The sequence below is a fragment of the Meriones unguiculatus genome, chromosome 11 (genome assembly GCF_030254825.1).
Source record: "Meriones unguiculatus strain TT.TT164.6M chromosome 11, Bangor_MerUng_6.1, whole genome shotgun sequence".
In the NCBI taxonomy this organism is placed as follows: domain Eukaryota; kingdom Metazoa; phylum Chordata; class Mammalia; order Rodentia; family Muridae; genus Meriones; species Meriones unguiculatus.
This window is the reverse complement of record NC_083359.1, coordinates 78,307,473-78,335,370: the sequence shown is the minus strand read 5'-3', so window position 1 is coordinate 78,335,370 and position 27,898 is coordinate 78,307,473. Positions and strand designations below refer to the sequence as shown.

At 45.1% G+C, this 27,898-nt stretch overlaps 2 long non-coding RNA genes across 7 annotated transcripts in view; one reads left to right on the top strand and one right to left on the bottom strand.

Annotated features, from left to right (window-relative positions):
- Positions 1 to 18,689, top strand: part of LOC132646375 (uncharacterized) — a 57,226-nt gene extending 38,537 nt beyond the window's left edge. For 3 of the 6 annotated variants that reach the window (XR_009584596.1, XR_009584602.1, XR_009584597.1), the window contains one exon: positions 550 to 1,855. This is a non-coding gene — a long non-coding RNA (uncharacterized LOC132646375). Of the gene's footprint in view, positions 1 to 549; positions 1,856 to 11,592; positions 12,848 to 14,018 lie in introns of those variants that run through there. The other 3 variants (XR_009584601.1, XR_009584599.1, XR_009584598.1) reach the window with 3 other exon arrangements.
- Positions 1,803 to 27,898, bottom strand: LOC132646377 (uncharacterized). The gene is made up of 5 exons (XR_009584604.1): positions 27,283 to 27,898; positions 16,086 to 16,191; positions 11,484 to 11,653; positions 3,418 to 3,588; positions 1,803 to 3,155 (listed from the first exon to the last, which is right to left on the bottom strand). It is a non-coding gene; the product is annotated as an uncharacterized LOC132646377 (long non-coding RNA).

Below are 27,898 nucleotides of genomic sequence, written 5' to 3'. Positions count from 1 at the left end.
TACTGTGACTAAGAACAATCAAAGACTTTTTTTTCATTCATTATCTCAAACCTTATTTTTTTTAAATGTCAGTTGGTTCTTTCACAAGGTCAGGAGTTGCAGCTGAATGTTAGAACATCTGCTTTGCTTGTATGAGGCCCTGGGGTAATCTTCAGCAACACACACACACAGAGCATGTTCTTTCCCATAAAGAAATCCAGGGGACTTTCTGTCAGCGGGGTGAATGTCTCAGGTGCATAACTTATTAGCACTTAGCATTCAGATCTTGGGTAAGTTACTAACCTCTATTAATAGAATCCTCATCTGTGGACCAGGGTCAAACACACCCAGTATACAGGATGGCTTCCCAGATTAAATTCTAAGCACGGATCTCAACAATGCGCTTATCGGGGAACAAGGAATTGCTCAAAAATGTTGATTGCCTTTAAATCTATGGAGAAACAAAGAAAGGCCCTAGGGGTCCCCAAATGTTCAAGCGAAAAGGAGCAAATGGAACCCTTGACTCTACCTAGATCATCGACCTCACTGCAGCCTCTTCATTCATCCCAGCAGTGATTTATCATCCCAACATCTGGGCTCATCACCGCAGGCAGCCTTGTGCACTGAGCTGTGAAGTGACACAGAAGAGAGACTGCCACTCTGCATCCCCCCCCCCCAGGTGAGCACATCTGCCTCCGTGTGTCAAGAGGAGCCTTGTGGGAGATGCCCGTGGAAGCTCTGCTCGGCCCCTTTTTGAACTCACTTGATTACTGGGTGATGTGTGTTAGCCTTTGCGTCTGTATGGATAAACAGCAAGCACGTGGCTGGCCATGGAGACCTCTGACAAACTTCCTCCATTGACAATTCTCAGATACATGTGCACACAGAATGTCATCCTCCAATACACCTGTGACCTGCCCACAGTAGGCTCGGGCTGCCTAGGAGCAGTTTCAAGCGTAAGCGGTCACGTGGACACACACATCACCTTGATGTCTGGCCATGAGGACAAAAGCAAAGAAACAGACATGGTCAACAGCCAGGCAGAGGGAGATGCTCAGAAGCAGCGGAGTTTCCTGGCTCCAGGATCCAGGGCCTATATCTAGAATACTGTGACTGTTGCATTAAATGTAAACACATAACACACGGGGTGGATGGGGCCAGTGTGCCTCTTGGCCACTGGAGGATTACAGAGGTCTTTTCCAGCTAGACAAATACAGGAAATAGGCAGAGTTGAATGCTCTGTTTGGATGCTCTGCCCTCAGCTGCCTCCTTCCCAAAAAGCTCACCGTAGGATCCAGCTCTCTGTGTTTAATCCTCCCTAGTCTGGAGACCCAGGAAGAAGGTTTTAGTTCCTAAGTGCCCTAGACACTGGCCACATTCTGATTTCTCCCGCCTCCCTGCCACAGCTACTCCACACAGCGGCTACAACCAGCAGTGATGAAGCTAGTTCCAGGTTCCTCCGTGAGGCGCACGGGGCTCCTTGTTTGAAAGAAAGACATCGTAAATACTACATCAAAATTAACTTCTAATCTTGCTAGTGAGTTTCTTCTGGGATTATCCGGGGTGGTGGTGGTATGTCCCCTCACCAAATAAGTACAGGGAATGGATGTTCCCAGATTTATGATCTACAGCTTTCCAGGATTAACTTTTCACTTATGTGGTGAAAAGTCTTCTGCCTTGCCATTAAAAAGTCTTCTGCCTTTGTTCCTTTGCATATATAATACCCTGTAGATGAGAGCTCAAAGAAGGGAGACTCCAGTGCAAGAGGATCATGCAAAGAATCTTTTATTCTCCTTTTCCCAATGTCATCTTTGGCCTCTTAACCGGTTTCAGTGGTCTGTTTTTGGGTAAAAATAAATAAATAATAAAAGTAAAATAGCTTTTACCTTGTTGTTTTATTTGCATGTGTGTGGGAGGGGGTGTGGTTGGTGGTGCTCGCTCACACATGTCCATGTGGAGGTCAGAGATCAAGGTTGGGTGTGTTCTTCTCATGCTCTCCACCCTCATCTTGAGACAGGTTTTCCACTGCCCTGGAGCTCACCTTTTAGCTAGACTGGCTGCCAGCAAGCTCCAGGGGTCTGTCTGCTTCAGCCCATCAGGTGTGCTGGGGTTACAGCCTGCACCGTTACACTGAGCTTTGGTATACTTGCCTGAACTCCGAATCCATATCCTCTTGCTTGCAAGCATGCTCTGTACTCAGCCGTCTCTCTAGCCCCTACAATGCGGCTTCTGTCCAGTAAATACTGGGGTTCTTTTTCTTCCATTCTCCCTTTGTTTCTTTTTGTCTATTTTGATTTTTTTTTTAAAAGAAATGTTCTCATGGAGCCTAATCTAGCCTCTTGCTGTGTAGCTGAGGCTGGCCTTAAATTTAGTCCTGAGTATCCTGACTCCACTCCCCCGAATGCTAGACTTACAGGTGTGTGCCAGTATGCCTGAGCAAAACGTTCAGCTTTTGAGGTCCTGTCTAAGGATTCAGGAGCTAGCTCAACCACAGGAGCTATCCCTGGCTACCAGAGTGTCAACAGAGCTGCCCCTCACTCTACCGTGTGTGGATGTCCGTGGGTTCATGTATGGGTAGAGGGCTATGTGCTGGGACGTTCGTATGCATGTACATAGAGAGCGAGGACAACCGTGGATGTCCGTCCTCGGGTTCCTCTAACCTCTCGCTGTCTTGGAACTTCACCAAGAAGACTAGGCCAAATGGCAATAGGACCCTCCCCCCTGCAGGCGCTGGGATTACAGGCCAGTGTACCGCGTTGGCGTTTTACATGGATGCTTATAAGAGAATGCACCGAAGCGATCTCTCCTGTGCTTCCATCTTCACACACACACCTCTGCCCCAATGTCTCTTGGGTTGGTAATGGAGTCTAACCCCGGGGGCGGGGGAGGGGCACATCTCCACAGCTCTTGTCTGTGCGCATCACACAGACCCATGGCAGGTTCGCAGTTCTTGAACCTCCCTCCAGGTTGTGAACTCCACAGCTGTCTGGAAGGTTGTCATTTCCACCCAGCGCGTTCTGGAAAACCAGGTCTTCATGAAGCTTCTCCCGGCATTCCCTTCTCGCTTTCCTTCCACCTGGCGACAGAAGGCATTTCTGTCCTCTTTGGATGCACTGGTGTGACACACAGCTCCCGGGGAAATTCTTCAAAGAGACAGAATCCGCTTGATCCATGACCTGCACACACACACAGCCTGAGGCTGGAAGGCTGGTTCTCAGCCAAGCCAGCCACAGCATCACCACCCACCAGGTGCAGCTGCTCTGTTCATTTTAGAACTCGAGAAGCCATCTTCTAGGCACTCGGACAGACGAATAGCATCCCATGTATGAGGCAATCCATTCGGACCATCCTTTGCTCTCACACCTACACTACCTTTGTAACTTACACAGGTGACGTTCGGGGAGCTACACCCCGTAGATGATTAAAAAGTGAACTCACACACTTGAAGAATGTCGGTCCCTGGGCAGAAGGTGGAGGCCGCAGACCCAGGAGAGGCAGTCATGGTTTGAGGCACACTGGACAGAGGCCCCTCTTCACATTCAGAAAGCATTTGTTGGTGATGCTGTGTCCCCTCTCATGGTATCCCCCTCCACATACACCGCCTGAAAGCTGAGGAAGAAAATGTCATTGAGTTCAGTGGGTAACTTGCCTGGACCTCTAACCAGAAGTGCATGAGAGCTGTGGAGTTTGGGACTCTGCAGCCTGTTCTGGGTCCATTGCAGCAGGCTACAATGGAAAGTACACACGAGAGCTGCCTTCAATTACCACATAAGGAAACACTGTTGATGCAGAAGACTCCTTAGGCCATGACACTGAGTGGCAGAGAAGACTGACTGAAACTATACGAGGAGCTAGAGAGATGGCTCTGTGGGAGAGGGAGCTTGTCACCAAGGCCAGTGACCTGGGTTCAATGCTCAGAACTCACATGAGGCAAGAAGAGAACCAATTCCTGAAAGTTGTCCTCTGACCTCCATACAGGTGGGGTTATTATGCAAAAGTTTGTGGGCGTGCACCTAGATATGAACACACACACATATATGCACACACGTATGCATGTACAAATATAAAAACAATGCTTTAAACCTATATGAGCATTGTGGTGCTAATCTTTTTAAAGTATATATGTGTGTGTGTGTGTATATATTACAAGGAAAACATCAAATTGCTGTTAGGTAATTCTTACTTATATCTCAATAATTCTTATTTGTATCATTATGCCTTCCTATGTCTTTTCAAAGTTCTTCCATAAAATTATATTGCTGTTAGTATATTGCACATATTGAGGACAATACATGTTTTGATTATACAAGTTATATACTGTTATGATAGAAATGGCCAAACTGTGTTCTTCCAGGATTTTTCTCTGTAGATGGAGTATGATTGTTTTTAAGTCATGAATACAGGCACAAAGTGTGTGTTATTCTCAGTCTTATTTTTCAGTTAATATGCTTTGGTAAGCTTCTTCCATCAGAACCTATAAATTAACCTCATTCCTAATGGCAGCTATCTGAGGAACCCATTGACTGAGTATCAACACCTGCTTTGCCAATCCAATTTCAGACATGCTTAATATGTTCACAGGCTTTGGGTGTTCTAAATTTACTGTTACTACACATTATACATAAGTAACACGTACCTAGCAATTTTGCAATTTTGATAGATTTGCCATTTTTTTGGCTTCACTAACCAGGAATAAAATGTTTAATTTTTTGTCAGTTTTATATAAAGGAGGATATAACTGGTCTTTGCTACTTTGCGGGCTCTTCTTTTGCACACCCTTTATCACACACACACACCCCTTTCATCCCCTATCACTAAACAGGAGAGAGGAGAGGGAGAGATCCCTGAATCTAATTGCTTTCTTATTTCTTCTTTGAGCATGACTACTGACAAACTGCAATCAGCCCCTGAACGACCACCAACCACCAACCCTGCCTCTCAGGGCCCTCGAATTTATATACCCTCTGAAAAGTTCCCATAATTCTAAAAATCAGGTATTATGACATATATGTGAAAATGTCTCATTTTATTGTTTGCTAATCAAAACATTAATTTAAATGTAAATTTGAAAAGAAAAACTTTTTCCATATTGACTAGTACAGAAAATACGTTTCAGCATTCCGGAAACTATCAGAAAATGTAATTCTCTTAGATAAACTTAACTCTTAAATAAGTATAACTCCGGGTTATAATATTTTCCTCTGTCTCTTATGAGAAATGATTGCTTTTTTTCTTTTCTTTTTTCTGCTTTCTTTTTTCCTTCCTTTCTTTTGCATGGTAATGTCTTATAGGTTTGTTAGATTTTGAAAACATGTAACAACCATGTCTCTCTCTAAAAATTGTGTGGTCCTGATAGAAAAAACAGGGAGAAAAAAAAGTCACTAACTGAATAAAGTAAGTATTTGAGAATCAGATCCAGCTGCTTTTGTGGAAATGTTCTGAGAAACAGAAGTCAGAACATAATCAGTACAATAGTAACAGAAAAAAGAACATAAAAGTTGCAGGGAAACCCTGGGAAAAATTTCATGTTGGCCTATAGAAGAATGAAATGTGATAATTTGCAGTTCCGTCAGATTTTAAAATTCTGACTAAAACTGAGACATCATGAATTACCGGCCCAAGGAAAGCAGACATCGCTTCCGGGGATGTCCTCGACTTGGGGTTTTGCCGCATAGATTCTCACTCAACATCATTAGACCCGAGACTAAATGAGCCAGATGCCACGATTCACACTGATAATCCCAGGACTCAAAGACGAGGCAGGAGGCTCGTGGGTCTGAGGTCAGCTTGAGCTACACACTGGCGTTTGTTCTGAATCAACCAAACAGAAGTAAGTGGATGTGGCGTTCGCTTAGCTGGGTTTCTGACGTAATTCACCGCTAAGAAAACTGACCGTTTCTGTTCAGACCAATGGCCTGAGGCAGCCGATCTAAGCCTGACGTGTACTACAAGTGTGAACGCAGTCAACACCCTTGCTAGACCACTGGTGACGGCAAGTATGCTGGCAGCTGACAGCTTCCAAAATTTCACTTCTATTAATTGTGCGTGCATGCTTGCGTGTGGTGTGTGTGTGTGTGTGTGTGTGTGTGTGATGTGTGTGATGTGTGTGAATAGACTACATGTAGAGGTCAGAAGACAACCTCAGGAGTCAGTCCTCATCTCCCCTCCCCCTTTGTGTGAGACAGGCTTGTATGTCACTGGTACATACACCAGGCTAGCTGGCCAGGGAGCTTCTGGAGATCCTGTTTTCTCTACTGTCTGTTTCCCCATTGTACTGCAGACCCTTGCAACTGCATCCGGCTTGCTGTGGAGAACTCAGGTCCTCATGTTTGCATGGTGGGTATCTTACCCAGCGGGTCAATGTGGCCAGCCCTCCCCCAAGTTTTTGCTGTTTTGTTTTCTCTTTCCACAAAGGATGTTCCTTCCCGCAGCGTCTCTAACTGCGTCTGTTCGTGTTCTTTAGGCAGCAGCCCAAATTTAGACTCTTTATTTAGTAAGTTGGAATGGCATGACTATTCAGGAAAACGGCAGGAAAGCCAAGCTCAATGTGGCAAGGGCTGAACTGCCAAGCGATAGCGTGTAACCTCATGAAGTTGCTTGATGTCCAGCTCTGCGCTCTCCCCTAAACAGAATCTGAAGCTGCTTAGGCTGATATTCCTCCCGGAGCTGTTGTGAGGCTCAGGCTGGCTATGACACACTGTCTCTGTTAACATGGAGCCTGTGATCCCTAAGGTACTGTTATTGGCACATACTAAGACTCAGCGCACTAAAACCTCAGAGTGTGAGAAAACTGCTTGCACCGTTAGGGATGTTTCGTTTTGTTTTATTTGTTTGTTTATTTTTAGATAGGGGCTTGTCATATATCCCCAGGGGCCTAAGACTCTCTGTGTCATCCAAACTGGCATCCCATTGTCTCAGTCCCCCTGCCTCAGACTCCTGGGTGCCGGGAGTACAGTGTAATCCACCACGCCGGGCTGACTTGCTAGCTTAGGCGCTCATTAGTAGGCTCTGCATCCATAGGAAGGAGCCCACATATCTGCACTGTTGAGTCCTCCTCACTCCCATCACCACCGTCCCTCCTGCAGGGTGATTCAGACATAATATAAATAATCTTGGACTAATCGTTGGAGAAGTACTGGTGTGAAGATGAACTATTTGAGAACTCCTGTAACGGTTCTTTCGAAGAATAAACCAGGTCCTGTTCATTTTGGGTTGAGTATTTAAACATACGTCATTGCTTTAATAAACGGATGGCCCATTAGAAGGTGGTACCCAAGGTGGCCCCCAAATGAATTTCCTATAGAAGGTGAGGAGTCATAGGGTTGCTTTTAGAGCTGGCCGGAAATGCAAAGGCCTTTTGCTTTCCACGCTCTAGCTCCTCTGATCTTATTTTGGGCCGTTTCTGTCTTCACTCTCTCTCTGATATGAACAGCCTCCTTCTGGCTGTTCCTTTTCACTTTGGGGAGACTAACGGAACCTGTCATCCAAACAAAGCCGTGCCCTGAGCCATGTGGGCATGTCACAGGCCAGATGGATGAGTAAGGAATAAAGGTCCAAAGATGCCCGCAACCACTGGAGAATCCAGGATGGGAAGTAATAGAAACGCTGTCCATTCACAGCCACAGGACCCAGTGAGAGCAGTTTTGTTACTCAGGACAGATTGCTCAGGGCTAGCCCTGAGATAAATCACTAGGTCACTGTAGCAGGCTTGGCTTTGATGTTCCCGCTATCTGCACTCTTACCCTGACAGAAACTAAGAACCACTCCACTATGATAGCCAGCCCTGCCCTGTCTGATTAGCTGGGATTGGGAACTTTTCTTTTCCATGATACCTGACTGTCTACTGGGCCAAGCTCATCCATATAAGCCCTGTGTTCTGAGAGACTGGTTCTGTCAGAACTGAACCAGTCCACCAGCCATCTCCTAGCTGTACTTGTTTTCACTCAAGGCAATGACATGCAAGGAGATGTCAGAAAGCCTCTGGGATAAGCACGACATCATTTTTATGAGAGATCATCTAGACATCATGATATCACTCTTCCCATCAGCCATCTTTTTTTTTTTTTTTTCTTTTTTTGCTGGTGGTCATCTTACCCCACAGAATGAGTCAGTGTTAAGACAAACTGACACCAAAGACAGAACAAGACTCCAGAATGAAATTGATTCCATGGAGAGCTGCAGACACAGACTATCACTGAAGCTCAGCCAATCTCCAAAGCAGTGGTCCTCAACCTTCCTAGTGCTGGGACCCTTGGATACAGTTCCTATGTCTTGGTGACACCCAGCCATAAGATTATTTTGTTGCTATTTCATAACTGTGATTTTGCTGCTGTTATGAATCACAATGTAAATATCTGATATGTGACCCCCATGAAAGTATCATTCAACCCCCCCAAAAGGGGTCACGACCCACTGGTTGAGAACTGCTTCTCTAGAGACTGTAAGGACATTGAGTAGGATTGGATTCAACTGCACATAACTGGAAAAAGTAGCAGTGGTGGTGGAGCTGATCTGGAGCTACTATGTATTCAAACGTTAATTGCTTGCCCCCCCCCCCCCCCATCCTTGCTGTCCTACAAGCAAATTCTCACATATCCAAAATGATGTTGTGTGAGTCTTGCCTTTCAAATTATCCCTGATTGGCTAATAAAGTTGCCTACAGCTGAGTCTGGGCAGAAGAGAGGTAGGGGGAGCAAAGGTGCCAGGCTTGGGAGTCACAGAAGGACCACGAGAAGGAGAGAGGAAGGAGGAAGAAAGGAGCAGGATGCCATGGGGTGGCATAACCAGGAGCATGTGGCCAAGAGCAGCTTGCTCTGAGGACTGGCCTGATGGAGCAGAAGCAGCCCAAGAGGAGCATGTGCAAGTGTTTATGGGGGTTTTGGATGGGAAGCAGACAAGATAGCTTAGAGGGCTGATATCTGTCCAGCTCCAGAGTTTTAAAGCGTATTATAAATCTAACAAGTTTCTGTGTCTTTTATTTGGAAAATAGGAAGTTAAGGAATAATTGCTGCCTTAATAATTTCCTACATGTAAGATATATATATACATATTTCATTTTACAGCAGTGGCTTCATCGAGTTGAAGGTTTATTTCTTTTCTAGGTTGGTTTTTTTTTTTTTATGCAGTGCAGAGGTAAGACTGGAGATGTTATGAAATGGGTAGAGTGCTTGCTTACATGCAGGAGACCACAAATTCAATTCCCAAGAGCCTTTAAATCAGGCATGATAGAACACTGCCATGATAATATCAGTATTAGGGAGGTTGGAGGTTTAGGCTTAGGATCAGAGCTCAAGGTCATCCTCGGTTACGCATAGAATCCCAGGCTAGCCTGGGCTACATGAGACCCTGCCTTTATTCTAGGGCTAGATCTTCTACCTCATCTTTGTCCCTCTAGTCTAGGGTGCCTTCTCTAGGTCCCACCTTCACACCTGAATCTAGTAAAGAAAGGGGATGGGGTGTGAGCAATGGCACGCCCCAGAAGATAGACACAGCACTTCCCCTTCTGTCCCTTCTATACCCGAACTCATATGCAGCCACGCCGAATTCCGACTGAGAAACGAGATCGTTTCCAAGGCCCCATGCCTGGGTTGACATGGGGAGTCTGTTGCCAGTAGAAGAGGGAAATGGGTTGGGATGGAGCAACTAGTGACAGCCATGCTGTGTTCTTCCTATTGCTCAAGGCAGTTTGACGTGGCTTTCCTGTCCCTTGGGACCAGACAGATCCTAATTGATGCAAGCCTACACATTCCTCCCCCGCCCCCCACCGCCATCTCCTGTCACCCGCTGGAGGCTAAAAGCAAGAAGCCTTGCGCTTGCATCTCAAGGTCTTTCCTTGTATTTCTCCCAGGCTTGGGACAGTGCCTGGCACATGGAGGCGCTCGATAAATATTTGCTGAAACTGGACAAAATTAACTAAGAGGATCTGGGCAGAGAAAGCTTAATCACATTTTGGCTTTGTGGTTTGTCAGCTCTGGTCTTGGGCATGATCAAGCCTGAACCCCAGCTTCCTTACAGAAATGAGAGAATAGCAGCCACATCTAAACATCTTATTAATGTTCGTGGATATAGCGGTTAGAGGATTCTAGAACTTACCCTATGAGTCACACATGCATATACACACATGCACACACACACCATGTATAAGTTGTTGTTTTTTTTTTTTTTCAAATGGCAACAATTTTAAGGTACAATTACATTAGATGTGTTGCTGTAATCCCTGAAGTTGATAAAAAAAAGATTTTTGGCAAATGTTTCAGAGGCAGGGAAGTCTGCAGGCCTTTATATAACTGCTGGAATTGAGGTAAAGAAAACTTTCAAGAGACTTTTTTTTTTTTAATTAAACTCTGAAGCCTTCTAAGGTTTCCGATAATTGTTTAGTAACTAGAGTGTGAATAAATCAGAATATATATGTGTTGACCTTCGTTCCCTTCCCCATGGTGGTAAAAAGCAAACTAGAAAAGGCCCCTTGCGTTCTTTTGCTGTCCAAAGGCTAAACAAACAGCACAGTGTTCTTCTGGGCTCAAAATGACCTTGGACTCAGAAAACTGAGCAGATGATGAAGAACCCTGGGCCACTTTTCAAGGTCTTTACCACGTAACGACACTTAGGATTTATGATTTTTGTTGTTGTTGCTTTTTTTTGTTTGTTTGTTTGATTGATTATTTTCTTTGGGTTTGGTGGCTCAGAAGCCTCAGGGAGAAAACAGAACTGAAAATAGAGGCCTTGCTCTCACCCCTCATGCACCTGTGAAGGTGTGAAGACAGATGGGAAGGTCACCTCTCTGAAGATGCTTGCTGATAGGAAAGGAGAACTCCCTGGAGGCAGAGAAGTCGGTTAGCTTTCAACTCGGGGCAGAGAGAAAGCTTTTTAAGAAGGCCTGCAGGGTAAAAGGGTGAAAGGGCAGTGGGGCAGAGGTTGGGCAACTGGTCGGGGCTCCTAGTCTGCCGGTGGCAGGGCTACCTCTCAGAGAAACGACAGGCCGCAAGAAAGACCGCCAGAGTAGTAGCTGCAAAGTGAGTCTCTTGTTCAGCCGTCCCACACACTCTGCAGTGAAAGAACATATAAACTGACAGGGAGACCTGTTTGTGTAATATTTGAATTTGTGGCTGCCTTCCTGTATGGTGTCCGGCTTGATGCTCACTCTGACACGCAGATCATGCATCCAAAGGAGGGAAGTGACTGGGAGAATCGAAGAGACTTTTGTCCAAGGCGGCAAAACTCTCAGAGGTGTGTTGACACCATTCTCAACCAGACGCAGACATGTCACAGGCAAAAATCATCTTGCTGCTCTTTTCACAGAAGAAAGAATGCAAGTGTGTCATCCTGCGGTCATTCCTCCATTTACTGACTGTGTGCTGTTTGGGGGCTGGGCTCCTTCTCAACACATCTGAAAGGTTTACGGGGCTGTGTACATGGGGGAGATCACTGACCTTTGCCTCAAGGCTTTGACCGTAGGGGAAGCAGAAGTGAGTCTTTTGTCCTCCATCTTTTCCCTGTCTACTCACCTCCCCAGGGCCCTCACCATCTCACAAATGGTAGGCACAGCATATCCTCTGTGGTCCCTCTGGCCTCAACACTCCCAATACATAATGCTCTTTCTCTTCAACTCTGCAGGTAGCAGCATCCTACTGGGATCCAGAAATCAGCCATGCAGGGAACTTTTGCCCCAGAAAAACTACAAAACAAAAAAGATTGCAAATCAGGACTCAGTTTCAGAAGTGCCATTGTTTCTAAGGACATATAAACTGGATTAACCTGGAACTTGCTTTTCATTTGAGGCTGATTTTGAACTCCTAATCCTGACTCTTCCTCCCAAGTAACAGGATTGCCTTTTGGGGAGGTGCAAGATCTCAGAATATCTTTTGCCCAGAAATCTTCCTGCCTTGACCGCCTAAATCCTGGTGCTGTAGGTGTGTGTACTCATATACTCAGCTCAAAAAGCCAATTTTGTATGGATTGACCAACATGCCATGAGCCAGAGCACACTGCAGACAAAGCAGCAGGACCCCATCAAGATGATTGCTTTGTCTATGTGAGATCTCACTTATAATACCCCCCCCCCATGCACCAAAGAGTGGCAGGAGGAGCTCAAGAACCAGACAAGGTTTAAGTCATATAAAACGAGAGTACACTTCAGCCTTCCTCCCTGCGGTGGCTAATACTAGATAATATTTTATTTGCTTGTGTGTTGAGGTTGTATGCATATGTCTATATCCCCGTCTACCTTACATGTGTATGGGGATGCGAGCATGTGTGTGTACATGCATGTGGAAGTCAATGGGCATCTTCCTCAATCTCTTTCAACCTTACTTTTTTTTGGGTGTGGGGGGAGGAGAGGTATGGTTTATTTTAGCTCATGATTCCTGGTGACAGTCCATCACAACAGGGAAGGCCAAGTGGCTTGAGAGAACTGTCAGCCTTATTTTTTGAGACAAGATCTGGGGCCAGCAAACTCGAGGGATCTGCCTATCTCCGACTCCCCAGTGCCGGGATTACAGATAAATGCTGCCATACCTGGCCTTTCGTGTGGAAGCTGGGAATCCAAACTCAAGTCCTCACGCTTTTGCGGCAAGCACTTTACTGACTAAGCCATCTTCCTTCGGCCCAGGGTGGCTAATTTTGATTGGACTGAAAACCACGTGGAGGAGGAGGTTTCTCTGCATATGCGTAGAAGGTATTTGCAGACAAGACGAAAGCAAAGAGACCTTGGCCTAATGAGAATGGTTTAATATGGTGATGAACTCAAAATCTGAATAGAGGATAGGGAGGTGGTTGAACTGTGGAAGGTTGGAATAATGACATCACCTCAGGGCAGGAATGCCCTGGGCCCTTCTTCCTGTTGGTTCTCTTCACCTCCTGTTGTCATAAGGTAAGAAGCCTTCCCAAGAGCCCCATGGTATTCTGCCTCACCTTAGGCCCAAAGCAACAGATCCAGCCCATGGTGGGGGAACATCTTTAAAACCACAAACCACAATAAACCTTCCCTCATTTAAACTGTTTGTCTCAGGTATTTGTCTCTGTGAGGAAAGAGTAAAGTACCTCCTTACTTTGAATACCACTCTTACTGGCTAATACCACTTTTTAAACAATGCAGAGAAATACTTTTGCCGTAATTAATAACAGTAAAGTAATCTTATTACTTTATTTTTTAAAATGTTTTATGTGTATGGATGTTTTACCTGCATATATGTTTAGGTACCATGTGCATTCCTGGTGCCCACAGACACCAGAATAGGGCACTGGATCCCGTGAAATTAGTTAGAGATGGTTATGAGCCATGATGTGGGTGCTGCAACTCCAACCTGGGCCCTCTGGAAGAGGAACAAGTTCTCTAAACTGCTGAGCCATCTCTCTGGCCCCTCTTATTATGAAAGAAAGAGAAAGAAAGAAAGAAAGAAAGAAAGAAAGAAAGAAAGAAAGAAAGAAAGAAAGAAAGAAAGAAAGAAAGAAAGGAAAAGAAAGAAAGAAGGAAAGAGAAAGAAAAAAAGAAAGAAGAGAGAGAGAATGGAAGGAGGAGGGAGGGAAGGAGGGAGGAAGGGAGGAAGGAAGGAGAAAGCATTTGTGCCAGAGCTGGTGGTGTGGGCTTGCAAGCTCAGCTACTTTAGAGACTGAGGTACAAAGCTCCTAAGTACAAGGCGAAACTGGGCAGCTTGGTGAGGTCATGTTTGAAAACAAAGCCCTAGGTTCTATTCCCAGTACCAAAAACAAGGAAGGAAGAGGGGGCAAGGAGGGGGGTGAATTAAATTAATTCATTTTCAAAAACAAATGGTTAAGCCTGGTCATTGATATTTAAATGATCAATAGTGGATCTATAACATGCCCTTCGATTGCTTCAGTGGTCCTTCTTTGGCTAATTTACCCCAGCAGTCAGTCACACAGGAGCTAAGTTGTTTTGATCGTCCAGGGCAGCAGGAGTACCTGTCTTGACTGGTGAATTTGGAGGGTAACACAGAACAGGAAGTCCCTGGCTCCCCACCCCCCGCCCCTTTCCTTTGGAAGTAACGATTCATTAGAGGCCGTTTGTTCTCTTTCTCTTTTAGCCCCTTATAGAAGCCTGTGCTGCCCAGATGTTCTCCTCGATGGTATGGGAAAGATTATCTAATTCTGGGGCTGAGACCCAGGGAACTCATTTGCCTACGGCCACAAGCCACAGCTGTGTTTTTACTTCCTTCTGGTTCAGCCCTTTTATTTCTCAGTTGATTCGGTTGATTCAGGGAAAGAGAAATCTGTTTCAGGGCCTCTTAACCCCGTTAGGAGGCAAGGGAGGTGTGGCACAGAACTCAGCCTGCCAAGGACTTTCCCGAAGTGTTTCTATGGATTAAGAGGAAGCTGTCAACCTTCAACCGCAGCGCGTCTCATATTAGAATGTTAATGTCCTGCTCTCTGAAAATTTCATGTGTCGATGAAAGCCCCAGCGGGGGCTGACCCAGCTCCAAAAGGAGTTCCTGAGGAAAAGAAATCCTGGCTTTTCCTCAGAATCCCTCCCCCACAGCAGCAGTCCTGCTCCAGGGGCGGGAAGGCTTTGATCTGGGTAGGGATCCTCTTGTAGGCCCTTTCAAGTTGCCTGACGGAACAGTACGCCTCCCACATACATGCTCACCTGCGTTTCACAGCAAATGCTTCTGCCTGCAACCATCTAGTTTGAGAGTTCAGACCCTCAACAGAGAAGAAACGTGTGAACCGATTTTTCTCCCTGCATCTCTGAGAAGTCCAGTCGAGACCATCTTCATCAGGGAAGATACGTTAATATTTTCTGTAGGAATGTTTCTGGGAAGTTGCTCAGGAAAAGGGGACAAGTGAATGTTCCTGATACGTATATATGAAACTGTCATTGAGGACACTCTTTAATGACCTTCTAGATAGAACCTTCTCTCTGATGGCCTCCATGAGAAAGACCTGGGATCTTGTCCTAGGAAGTTTTGTTTTCTGGGGGAAGTGACTTACTTCTGCCTGTGGAATGAGCAAATCCCACTTTTCTCTATGTCTTGGCTCCCAGTCCAGATCCTTTGAGCTCAATTACCAGTGCTAGTCCCTGTTAGTTAGGGTTCCATCGCTATGATAAAACACCATGACCAAACCAACTTGGAGAAAAAAAGGGTTTATTTCAGCTTATGCTTCCACATCACAGTCCATCATCAAAGGAAGTGAGGCTAGGAACCAGGCAGCAACTTGAAGATGATAACTAAAGCAGAAACCACAGAGGGTTGCCGAGTATTGGCTGGCTCCTCCTCATTTATTCATCCTTTCTCGCAGAGACACCAAGCCCTGTGGGCTGAGCCCTCCTCTATCAACCATTGGTCAGTAAAATGCCCCACAGGCTTACCCACAGACCAGTCTTTTGGGGGCATTTTCTCAATTGGGATTCCCTCTTCCCAAATGACTGATTTGTATCAATTTGACAAAAATAAAATAAAAAACACAAACAAACAAACAAACAAGAAACCACAAAAAAACCCTAACTAGGACATATACTAAATCTTATTGGTTTAGATTTTTGTCTTTCTTGCTCCTTTTTCCTTCTACCTTTATTGATTTTGACATACTTATTTCTTTTCAATATGAATTTGTAAGTCTTTCAGAATGAGTTAGCACTAAGATGAAATGATTCTATGATTCTTGAGGTCAGGGACAGACGTCTTAGTAAGAAAAAGGGATGCTCCCGGGGAGGGTAATGGAATTGCTCTCTCTTGACAGTGGTAGTGGTGACTTGGGTACAAGAGTTCATGGAAGTGAAGAGTTAAAGTGATACACTTTGCCATAGGTAATTAAACTTCGATCTCATCATCTAACTAACACGAAGTTGCTATATGCTATCAGGCATCTTGCATGTAAAGAAATAAATACGATGTCTTGGGAAGTATTTGGCTCAGGGTTGTGGTATGTAGTCTAAGAAAGAAGTCAAGGACAGCTTATATAGAAACAGCGTTTCAGCCGAGGCTCCTGTGCTTGGAAAGCGTGGGAGGAATGGATCCCCAGGCCAAGGACAGTCAGTGATTTCTCAAAGGGACTTAGACCAGGGGAGATCGGGGAGGAGGCTGCAGTAGCATGGGGGAGAGGCCTGCAGAGGGGTCACGAGAGCAACTTATTTTGAAGGGTTAGATACAAACCGTGAGAAGCGGCTCTGAACGATGCTAGGGACGCTGCAGTGCAGATTGCTCCTCGTAGATTTTAGGGTTTCGTGAGACCTGGGAGATAAGGATGGCCTTTAGCCTCCTGCAACAAACGGAAAAAGTAAGGCCCAGAGACAGTGGAAATTAAGACACAAATGGGTTAGGATTCAGTTTGGTTTAAATTCAAATTAAACCAGTGTTTACCGATTGCTACACGTGTCAGGTTCTACTTCCTCCCTGTCGATCCAGAGCCAGTTAGGCATTGCAAGATTCAAAACTCTTTAGTTTTGTGCAGGGTGATAAGTATGGATCTATTTGCATTTTTCTACATGTAGACTTCCAGTTAGACCAGCACCATTTGTTGAAGATGCTGTCTTTTTTCCATTGAATGGTTTTGGCATCTTTGTCAAAAATCAGGTGTCCATAAGTGTGTGGATTTATGTCAGGGTCTTCTATTCGATTCCATTGATCCACCAGTCTGTTTCTATGCCAATACCATGCAGTTTTTAGTATTGTTGCTCTATAGTACAGCTTGAGATCAGGGACTGAGATACCTCCTGAAGATCTCTTATTGTAGAGAATTGTTTTAGCAATTCTGGGTTTCTTGTTGTTCCATATGAAGGTGAGAATTTTTTCTTTCAAGGTCTATAAAGAATTGTGTTGGTAATTTGATGGGAATTGCATTGAATCTGTAGATTGCTTTTGGTAAGGTGGCCATTTTTACTATGTTAATCCTGCCAAGCCATGAGCATGGGAGATCTTTCCATCTTCTGATATCTTCTTCTAATTCTTTCTTCAGAGGCTGGAAATTTTTTTCATACAAGTCTTTGACTTGCTTGGTTAGATTCACACCAAGGTACTTTATGTCCTTTGTGGCTATTGTGAAGCCCTGCACAAAACTAAACTTCTGCCTGTGGAATGAGCAAATCCCACTTTTCTCTATGTCTTGGCTCCCAGTCCAGATCCTTTGAGCCCAATTACCAGTGCTAGTCCCTGTTAGTTAGGGTTCCATCAATTTTTGATCCAAGTGGATCAAAGACCTCAACATAAAACTAGACACACTAAACTGCTTAGAAGAAAAAATGGGGAATACCCTTGAACTCATTGGCACAGGAGACAACTTCCTGAACAGAACACCAACAGCACAGGCTCTAAGAGCAACAATTAATAAATGGGACCTCATGAAACTGAAAAGCTTCTGTAAAGCAAAGGATACTGTCCTCAGAACAAAACGACAGTCTACAGATTGGGAAAAGATCTTCACCAACCCTATATCTGACAGAGGGCTAATATCCAGTATATATAAAGAACTAAAGAAGTTAAACAGCAAAAAATCAAGTAATCCAATTAAAAAATGGGGTACAGAGCTAAACAGAGAATTCTCTGCAGAGGAATATCGAATGGCAGAGAGATACTTAAAGAAATGCTCAACCTCATTAGCCATCAGGGAAATGCAAATCAAAACAACCCTAAGATTTCACCTTACATCCATCGGAATGGCTAAGATCAAAAACTCAAGAGACAACACATGTTGGAGAGGTTGTGGAGAAAGGGGAACCCTCCTCCACTGCTGGTGGGAATGTAAACTTGTACAACCACTCTGGAAATCAATCTGGGGCTTTCTCAGACAACTAGGAATAGCGCTTCCTCAAGATACAGCTATACCACTCCTAGCATATATCCAAAAGATTCTCAAGTACACAATAAGGACATTTGCTCAACCATGTTTGTAGCAGCCTTATTTGTAATAGCCAGAAGCTGGAAACAGCCCAGATACCCCTCAACTGAGGAATGAATGCACAAATTGTGGTACATCTACACAATGGAATATTACTCAGCAATAAAAAACAAGGAAATCATGAAATTTGCAGGTAAATGGTGGGATCTGGAAAAGATCATCCTGAGTGAGCTATCCCAGCAGCAGAAGGATGCACACGGTATATACTCACTCATATAGACATATAATATAGGATAAACCTACTAAAATCTGTACACCTAAAGAAACTAATCAAGAGGGAGGACTCTTGCTAAAATGCTCAATTCCTACCCAGAAAGGCAAAGAGGCTAGACATCAGAAGAAGGAGAAAAGAGGGAACAAGTCAGGAGCCTGACACAGAGGACCTCTGAAAAGCTCTGCCCTGCAGACTATCAATGTAGATGCTGAGACTTATGGGCAACCTTTGGGCAGAGTGCAGGGAATCTTAGGAAAGAAGTGGGAAAATCTGGAGAGGACAGGAATTCCATAAGGAGAGCAACAGAACCAAAAAATCTGAGCACAGGGGTCTTTCCTGAGACTGCTATTCCAACCAAGGACTATGCATGGAGATAACCTAAGACTCCTGCACAGATGTAGCCCATGACAGTTCAGTATCCAAGTGGGTTCCATTGTGATAGGAACAGGGACTGTCACTGACATGAACTGATTGGCCTGCTCTTTAATTACCTCCCCCTGAGGGGGAAGCAGCATTACCAGGCCACAGAAGAGGACAGGCAGCTACTCCTGATGAGATCTAATTGACTAGGAATTAGACTAGATCTAATTCCCTCAGAAGGAGGGAAAAGAAGTCCTCCCCTATCAGTGGACTCGGGGAGGGGCATGCATGCAGAGGGTGGAGAAAGGGAGGGATTGGGATGGGAGGAGGGAGGGAACCACGGGGGGGGATACAAAGTGAGTAAAGTGTAATTAATAAAGAAAAATAAAATAAAAAAATTTAAAAAAAAAGATTCAAAACTCAGAACAACTGGACTGGTGAGATGCTATGGCTGAGACTCCTGGCTGGAAGCAAGATCTGCCTGGAAGAGTTGGAGGGGCAGGAGTTCAAGGCCACACTCAGCTACGATAAAAAATTCAAAGCCAATGCACTGTATGAGACCTTGTTCAAAACAACAAATCCGTGTTGAGGCTGGTTCTCCATGCAGAGATAGAGAAATGGCAGGGTTCCAGCAAATGCCGTAGAGAGGAGAGGATTCAGTGAAACGCGGCAGTGCAAGTGCAAAGGCTGTGTCGGTGCTAAAAGGGAAAGGTAACAATACCAGGAAGCCCAGAATCCTCTTTGAAATCCAAGGAGAGCAAGACTTGGATGGAAGCTGTGCCAGGAAACAGCTTTTGCCTGGCCCCCTCAAGCCAGGGCAGTGTCCGCATGGCTCTTCCTTTACTGGTCTGCCCTTGTCCAGATGCCCTGCCCACCACACGGACTAGTCATACTAGCAATCAGCGCTTCTCAACCTGTGGGTGTAAGTGACCCTTTCACAGGGGCCACCTAAGACCGTCAGAAAACTCAGGTATTTATGTTACGATTCATAACAGTAAGCAAAATTACAGATTTTATGGTTGGTCACCACAGTATGAGGAACTGTAACTGAATTCAAGGGTCGCAGCTTTGGGAAGGCTGAGATCCACTGTGTTAGATGATCTGCTGACTTGCAGAACCAGAGTCCTTAATCTCCATGTCCAGTTAAAGAAGCTAGAGCCGTACGATTAAGCAGCAGCCCGCAGAAACACGCCGCCAGCCCTCAGCTTCCTACTCAGACCCCAAGATAAACGGGGGTTAAGCTCTTCTCCTCAGACCTCAGCAGCCTCCTACTCCAGCAGATGATGAGCTAGTGATGAGAGCAAGGCTACCATTTCGGGAGACATTCTCCTCTGCATGCCAAGATTGTAGGCTTTAGTTTTTGTTTCCTTTTTTTTCCCCCTCTCCCAAGCTGGCAGATATTTTCTTAACTTGACTTCTGATTCATATTCATAGCCCAAGCAATGGAGCTCATGAGACCAGCCGCACCCCTGACCTTGCTGAGGAATCTGGGAGGTTCAATTTTTAAGCTGACAGCACTCTTTCCCTTGCAAGGGGTGGACCAACTTTAAACCCAGAGATCAGTGGATGCGTTATAGTTTGCGACCTCATATTTCCGCTCAGTGCCTCCTTATATGCTCTCTCTCTGCCACTCAGGGTGGAGAAGAATGGCAGTGCAGAAATGACTCTCTTCAAAGTTAGAGCTCTCTCTCTCTCTCTCTCTCTCTTTTGTAAGCAACAGGGTGCCCCAGTAGTCAACAGCAGCACTGTGGACAGGCCTTAGGCTCAGTAAATCCAAACCCTGACAATATGGCAGAAGTCCTCCCCTGTTGCTCTTCCCTGCTCTTCTGACTCAGCAGCAGTAGTTTCTCTAAGTGCAGACAAACTCTCCCCAAACCTGGTAATGGCCACAGCCCATTTCTCTCATCCTTACACTTTTCACGTCAAGAGAGCATGTTGTGACAATCACTCCAGTCCTGAATCTCCAGGGAGGTCTTCTGATTCCCTCCCTGACGTCAGTGTCTATCTGGACAGGGCAGGCCATGCTCCATGGATCGACCCACGCATGGCAAGACATCTAACACGTTGGCCATGTCCACAAACTGCCAGTTTGTCCTCTATCCTCCTCATGTGACAGTTCTAAAACATCATCAGCCTTTGCCAAATGGTCCATCTCAGCTTGTTTCATTTGCTGTCTGATCCCCAGTGAACTCTGACACTTGTCATATCCCTGAACCCAGACAGGAGCGTCTCTCGGAATGAATTCTGAAGGCAGGCGTGTGCAGAACATTAGACAATATTTTCCTTTCTTTGATCCGGAGTTACCTATGTTTGTTCCTTTAAAATAAACTGTGTTTAGAGTTTAAGCCTTGTCTTGCTTCTGCCTTGTTCTGCTTACACAGCGGCAAGGTGATGCAATGGAAGATGTGGGAAATGTTTACTTCTTTTCAATCAGATAGCATGGTTAGGAGTCAACATGGCAAATATTTACCTCTGAGCTGGCATTCTCCTTTGAACTCCAACATCAGACACCCATGCTCCCAAAAGGTCCCCCTGCCATGCACCCTCAAAAGAGCGAAGTGTGGTGGGCTGAGCAGAGAAGGGGCCTGCCAACGGACTAAGGCAGGTTTTTCTTTCATAAAATTCTGGTTTGTCTATGCCAAACTCTGCCTGATCCTTTTCCTCCCGGGGGTGAGAGATGGCGTTCTCTCTTACGTCATTGCTGGTTGTATAATCGTGGCTAGATTTCTCACCCATGTGGACTGAGGGCACTTACAGTAGGCAGAGAGGGGGGACATGTTGATTTTAGTGCAAAAAAAAAAAGTGTTGATTTTTAGATAGTCTTTTACTCTAGTAAAGGATGGTCTCAAACTCTCAAATCCTCCTGTCTCAGTCTCCTGATGTTGGGATTATAGATGTTAGCCACCATACCCTACTTAAAACTTTTTAAATTGCTGCTGTGATTGGAAAATATCTACCAGAGCCCCAGCACCTGTGGAGATGGCTCCAGCTTGGAACCTGCACTGGTTAAGAAACAGGATAACCATTACATTTATGGGCAGATTTTTTTTAAGGGCTCTGGTTTGGTTTGGTAGTGTTTACTCTATCTCTCTTTCTTTTAATGTCTTTTAATATCTTTTTAAATATCTTTAATGTCTTTTTTACTATCCAAAAATGCAAAGCCCATGTGCGGTTCTCATTTACCACTTGCATGATATTTCTGCTATGCAGACTGGCTACAGTGTTTTTAATCATAAAATTAATTTTTAGTTGAAAAATTAAAACACACGTTTTCCATATCCACTGTGACGTGATGTTTCGAAACATTGCTGCGGGGCTGCATAACAATGTTTTGATCAATGTTGGCGTGGGATGATGGCCTCATAAGATTATAATTGAGGCAAAAAAAAATTCTAGTATCTAGTAGCATTGTAGTCATGCTCAGACTGAGGCAGAGTGCATTGCTCACATGTTTTACACTGATGTTGGTATAAATAAACCTACTTGTGTTACCCATAAGTCACATAAAAGTACAGTACATGCAATTATGTGTGATGCATAATACTTGATGATAATAATAAGCGACTCTCTCACTGGTTTGTATAGTGACTATACTATACTTTAAAAAACATTAATTTTTATTATTTTTAAATTATATGTATGTGGGCGGATGGGTACCTTTACATGAATGCAGGTGTCTGCGGGGTCCAGAAGAGGTAGTTGGATTCCCTGGAGCTAGAGTTACAGGCAGTTGTGGGTCTATCAACATGGATGCTCGGGACAAAATTTGGATCATCTGCAAGAGAAGAGTAGCACGTGCTCTTCACTGCTGGACCATCTCTTAAGCCCCTATTTATTTACACGAGTCTGCATGGGTATATGTAACTGTGTGAGTGCATGCAGCCGAGTGTAGGGGCGTGCATGCTTCTCTGCGCATGTGTAGGCCAGAAGAGGCTATCAGATCTCTTGCAACTGGAGCTACCGGAATGTTCAAAATGCTGGGCTTTTTTCGTAGTTGCTGGAATCTGAACTCTGGTCCTCCACAAGTATGCTTAACAACTGAGTCATCTCTCCAGCCTGTCTGCTTTTAATTGTTGTTTTAGCATGTACTGTTTATTGTGGGGAAAAAAAATAGTTAAGGTGAAGCGCAGTGCTATGCCAACGGTAGCCTCATACCTTCTGATTACGCCTCCCTTGATTGCATCAAGAGGTAGTGGCGGGTGAGTGACCTCCGCTTTCAAGGTTTGTGTAAGCTGGACTCTGTGATGTTCGTACAGTTGTGAAACTAACAGCACGTTTCGCAGTGTGTGTCTGCTGTTAAGCTGCATGTGACCATATGGCAGTTGTGCTTTTGAATGAATGTGCTAAGGCAATGGCCGTTTTGAATTAATAGTATTGTAAGTGGCAGTATTGTAAGTATGGTAGAAAGAGATTTAACTTGGAAACCAAGAGATATGAATTCTAGAATTAAAGAAAGAACCCATGAGTTTTCACTGACATGAATCAGTGAAAAAGACAAGTGAGATGAGAAAGTTTTTTTAGTGTGGCATTCCAGTGGACAAATGAGAAGAAAGGATACAATTAAAGTCACTTCCTGGTAACCACCACATTCAGACGAAGCACCAGTGGCTAGCGAAATTAGAGCAAGAAGTGTGTGGAAGAACAGACCTACACGGTCTCAAACTCTCTCTTCACATGGCATTAATTGCAAAAGTGATAACTTTATTGTGGGAAAACCCCAGCAGATAGCATCTACCCCGTGAGATCGACATTCCCATTGCTAGAAATGGGATGTGTTAACTTCAGGTGCCTCTTGATATTATGCCTTAAAATGAGGTTATGCCGCCGTTGTATAAAAATTTTAGGTGGTTCTTTAGAATAACTGACATGTACCCCTCAAATATATCAAGGTTCTGAAGGACGGAGAACAGAGTCGTGGCTGCTCGTGATTAAAGGAAACTGGTAAGATCAACTCTGTCTGAATCCAGATCCTGTTAGTGGGAGAGCTGATGGAATTCGAACCAAGTCCATATTGTTTTAATGTTAGTTTCTTCATGCTGTAATTTTACTGTGTTCCTGACAGGGTATTTTCACCTTTAGGAAATGCTTGGTGAAGTATTTAGAGCAGAGGGAGAGAATGTGGTTCTTGTGCCAGCTCTAATAACCGAAGGATCTAGGACAAGATACTCATTTGGGCCTATTTCTTCCTCTGTAAGATGAGGAGGTTGTCCCAATTATGGGGTCTTCAGATTATTATCCTCCTGAAGCAGCACCAGATGGGAGGAAGTAAGAGATGTGAATTCTTAGGTTCCATTCCAGACCAGAACCAGAAACTCTGAGAATATTCCAAAGTCCCTGATACACACTCAGGTTTGAACACTACCGTCTTCATTGACCTTTATGTCCTGTGGTCCAAAAGGCACCCTTTCCCCCAATTCATTCATTGTGTGCCCGGTACCAGCTCAGGACTGGTCAGCTGGAACTGCAGAAGCATGGTTCTCCTCCCAGGCAGTCGGACTCCCTCTCTGCTGGTAGTAGATACAGATTAAACGTAAATCGTTTAATAACCCCACTTGGCTTGGGAACCATAAAAGAAACCAAGCAATGCATAATTAAGTTCCATGCTGTGCCTTATCTGCCCTGGGCTCTTACTAACAGGCCTGAGCCAGTGTTTCCCGGAAGAGCGGGCCAGAGAACCATTCCTGCACTTTTCTATTAAAAATGTTTACTGAGTCCTCTCTACGAGCCAGACGTTTCCTGGATTACTCCAGTGGTGTGAATCTTTCCTAGTGCCTTCTAACGATGCTTTACTAGTGCAGAGTCTAAGCTGTGGCTTGCTTCTGATTGGCCGTTAAAAGCTAAATATGAAGGAGTACTCTTCCATCTTGGCATACTGGGTGAATGCTATGCCCCACCCTGCGGTTTCCCACTCATTTATGCCCTTGTCCTCAGACCAACCTGATTCCCAGCATTACTTTTCTTCCCCCCCCCCCCCCCGCTTTGGTTTTTTTGAGACAGGGTTTCTCTGTGTAGCCCTGATTGTCCTGGAACTCCCTTCGTAGACCAAGCTGGCCTCACACTCAGACATCGACTTGCCTCTGTCTCCCGAGTACTGGGACTATGTCACCACCATCCAGCTAGAATTACTACTTTATCCTCTCGCATTTCCTTTCCTTCAACTTCTAATCTTTTTCATTTTACATTCATATTTATTGAAAGATTATATATTCATATGATAATTCATATGACATGAAGGTCTCTGTAGAAAAAAAAAAGTCTATATGACCTGCAGGGTTTGCTTCCTCTCATTGTCCCCAGCCCTCCAGGATCAGTTTCTAAATGATTGATGATTGATTTTAATTAGGTCTCACAAAGTTGCCCAAGCTGGCCTTGAACTTCTAAGCCCGAGTGACCCGCCTCTACAACCTGAGGCTGCAGACACATCCCACTGTGCCCAGCTCCAACATATGCTTGGAGGGTCCCTTTTATAAATCGTGTCGTCTGAAATTCAAAAGTGTCTAAGAATGTGCAAATAAACACTTTAAGCTTCTGTGTCACTGCGTATGTGGGGTAACAGGGTGCTTTTCTCACAGGCCTGTCCCTTCTCCACAGAGCCTCAGTTGCAAGCCCACTGCTAGGCCCTCAACACTCAGTGAAAGTTAAATCTTGATGACCCAGTAATTAAAAATCATAATCAGGAAAGGAAATTCTGAATATCTAGGCATGGTTTCGCCTCCCTCTCCCCAACTGCTCCCAGCTTCCCAGTCTTCCAAAATAGCAACCTCTAGGATTCTTTTTCCCCCCCTCATCTTCCCCTCCATCTCAGATATTTGGCCTTGTCACACTTCATATTGTTCCGTCTCGGTGGAATTTTGGCCAGAGCAAGAAGGCGGCGGCAAACTCCCCAGGGTCTGCCGTGTTCTTAAGAGGCTCATGGACAAAGCTGAGAACCCTCAGCCTTCGGCTCACGCTCTGGCCCAGATGCCTCCCAGCTGTCTCCAGTGGCTCTTCCAGAATGTTGCTAGCAATTGCCACTTCATTCCTGACATCCTTGTTTCCTCCTGGACCAATGACAGTGACAGATATTTTTAAGCATGTGAGGTCTCCTGGCTCTCAGCCTTCCCAGCACAGCTTAGACCTTCCCACTCTGAGCCTCACACACAATTAGACAATTCTCATGTTTGCGACATGAACATTCGTATGCATACATCCTTCCACAGATCAAGTATTCTAGTCCTTAACCATGAGGTGTGACATCTTGGCCTTGGGGGTAGGGAGAGGAGTGGTGGATGGCTGCCTCACTGCCCTCAGCCAGCATTTCATAGAAGGGAAAGATGGCGCCATGCCCATCTCTGCATTTCACTCTGTAGTCTGCTCGCTGTAATGTCCCATTCCCCACCCTTACCAAGCAAGCACCCAGCAGTAGCGACTGCACTTGAATCTAACTGTATGAACCATTAAGTAGTTTTGAGCCATTGAATTAAGAAAATCTTTCTCATCTCTGTGATAACTAGACTAATATTATTTTTCTATATGTATGTGTTTATACATGTACATTTATACGTGTGTGGATGCATGAGCATATGCACACGTGTGTGCATGCATGTAAAGGCCTAAGGTTGATGTTAGAAGTCTTCTTCAATCATGCTCCATCTTATCCATTGAGGCAAGGTCTCTGAGTTGAGCCCAGATTTAATGATAAGGCTAGTCTGAGCGGCAAGCTTGCTCCCGAGATTCCCTGTCATCATCATCGAGAGTGCTGGAATTGCAGCTGGGCTGCCCACCCAACATGACTTCCGGAGATGCAAACTCCATTTCCTAATGCCTGTAGAGCAGGCGATTTAAACCGCAGGCCCGTGTCCCCCGATACATTACCTGTACTTTCAACTGTTCTCTACCCAACGAGACTTTTAGACCAATGCAGTAGGCGTCTCCCACTAAAATTACAGCCTGGCAAACCTTTACAGTCTTGCCAGATAAAGGGGTTAAAAGAAGAAATGAATGGCTCATGAACCCAAGCTAACAAATCTGTTCTCTGGTTGTAGTGTTTGATTGCGGATTTCTAGAAGCATTCTGTTTATTGCAGTGTGCATTTCTGTTCTGTAAGAAAAGCTTCCACTGTGGGATATATTGGGCTCGAGCACATCCTCCTCCATGAAGCCTACCTTGACTTTGTCTTTGTCTTCCAGCTTTAGTGCTCTTCACTGGTATCCTAGTCAGGGTTTCTATTACTGTAATAAAACGCCATGACCAAAGCAACTTGGGGAGGAAAGGGTTTATTTGCCTCACACTTCCACACCACTGTTCATCATCTACGGAAGTCAGGGCAGGACCCTGGAGGCAGGAGCTATGCAGAAGCCATGGAAGGGCGCTGCATACTGGCTTGCTCCTCATGGCTTGTTCAGCCTGCTTTCTTATAGAACCCAGGACCACCAGTCCAAGGATGGCTTTCAACTCCTCCATCAATCACTGATTAAGAAAATGCCCTACAGGCTTGACTGCAGCCCAATCTTATGGAAGCATTTTTTTCTTTATTCTTCTCTCATATATTAGACCCCAGTTTTCTCTCCCTCCCCTCCCCCCAATTTCTTTCCCTACCTTCCCTTTCTCCCCCAGTTCTACCCTCCACTTTAAATCTCCTCTGAAAACAGCGGGCCTTTCAGGGACATCAACAAACATGGCATAACAAGCTAAAATAAGATCAGGCATGTAGTCTCACATCAAGTCTGGACCAGGCAACCCAGTAGGAGGAAAAGGGTCCCACTAGTAGGCAAAAGAGTGAGATACAGTTCCACTGTTAGGAATCTCACAAGAACACCAAGCTACTCAGCCGCAAAGTGTATGCAGAGGACTTAGGTCAGACCCAGACAGCCTCCCCGATCTCTGTAAGCCCACTTGAGTACCTGTCAGTTGATTCTTTGGGCTGTGTTCTTGTAGTGTCCTTGATCCCTCTGGCTCCTCCAATCCTCCTTTCCCCTCCTCCACGGGGCTTCCCAGGCTCCAGGTAATATCTGGCTGCAGGATTCTGCCTCTGCTCTCATCAGGGGCTGGATGAAGTGTCTCTTGTCTCTGTGATGACAATTATGCCTGACTCTAATGCCAGCACATCCTGCAGACATAAGCTGTAGGTGGGGGTTTTGTGGCTGGGGTGGTGTCCCATGCCTTCCACTCGTGGCCTTGCCTGGTTATAGAGGATGGCTGATTCAGGCTCGGTGTCCCCCATTACTAGGAGTCTTTGCTATTGTCACCCGCGTAGATTCCACAGAGTTCAGGGAGCATTTTCTTAATTGAGGTTCTCTTCTCTCAGATGACTTTAGCTTATGTCAGGTTGTCATAAAATTATCGAGCACACCTGGGATTGCAGAGTCCATAACCAAAGCTAGAAGCAAGGAGGCACTGCTTTGGGCCGTGTGTGTGTGTGTGTGTGTGTGTGTGTGTGTGTGTTTCACTTTTAATTACGCATATATGTATCTTGTCTATGTGACGGTATGTGTACACAAGTACAGGTCCTGAGGAGGG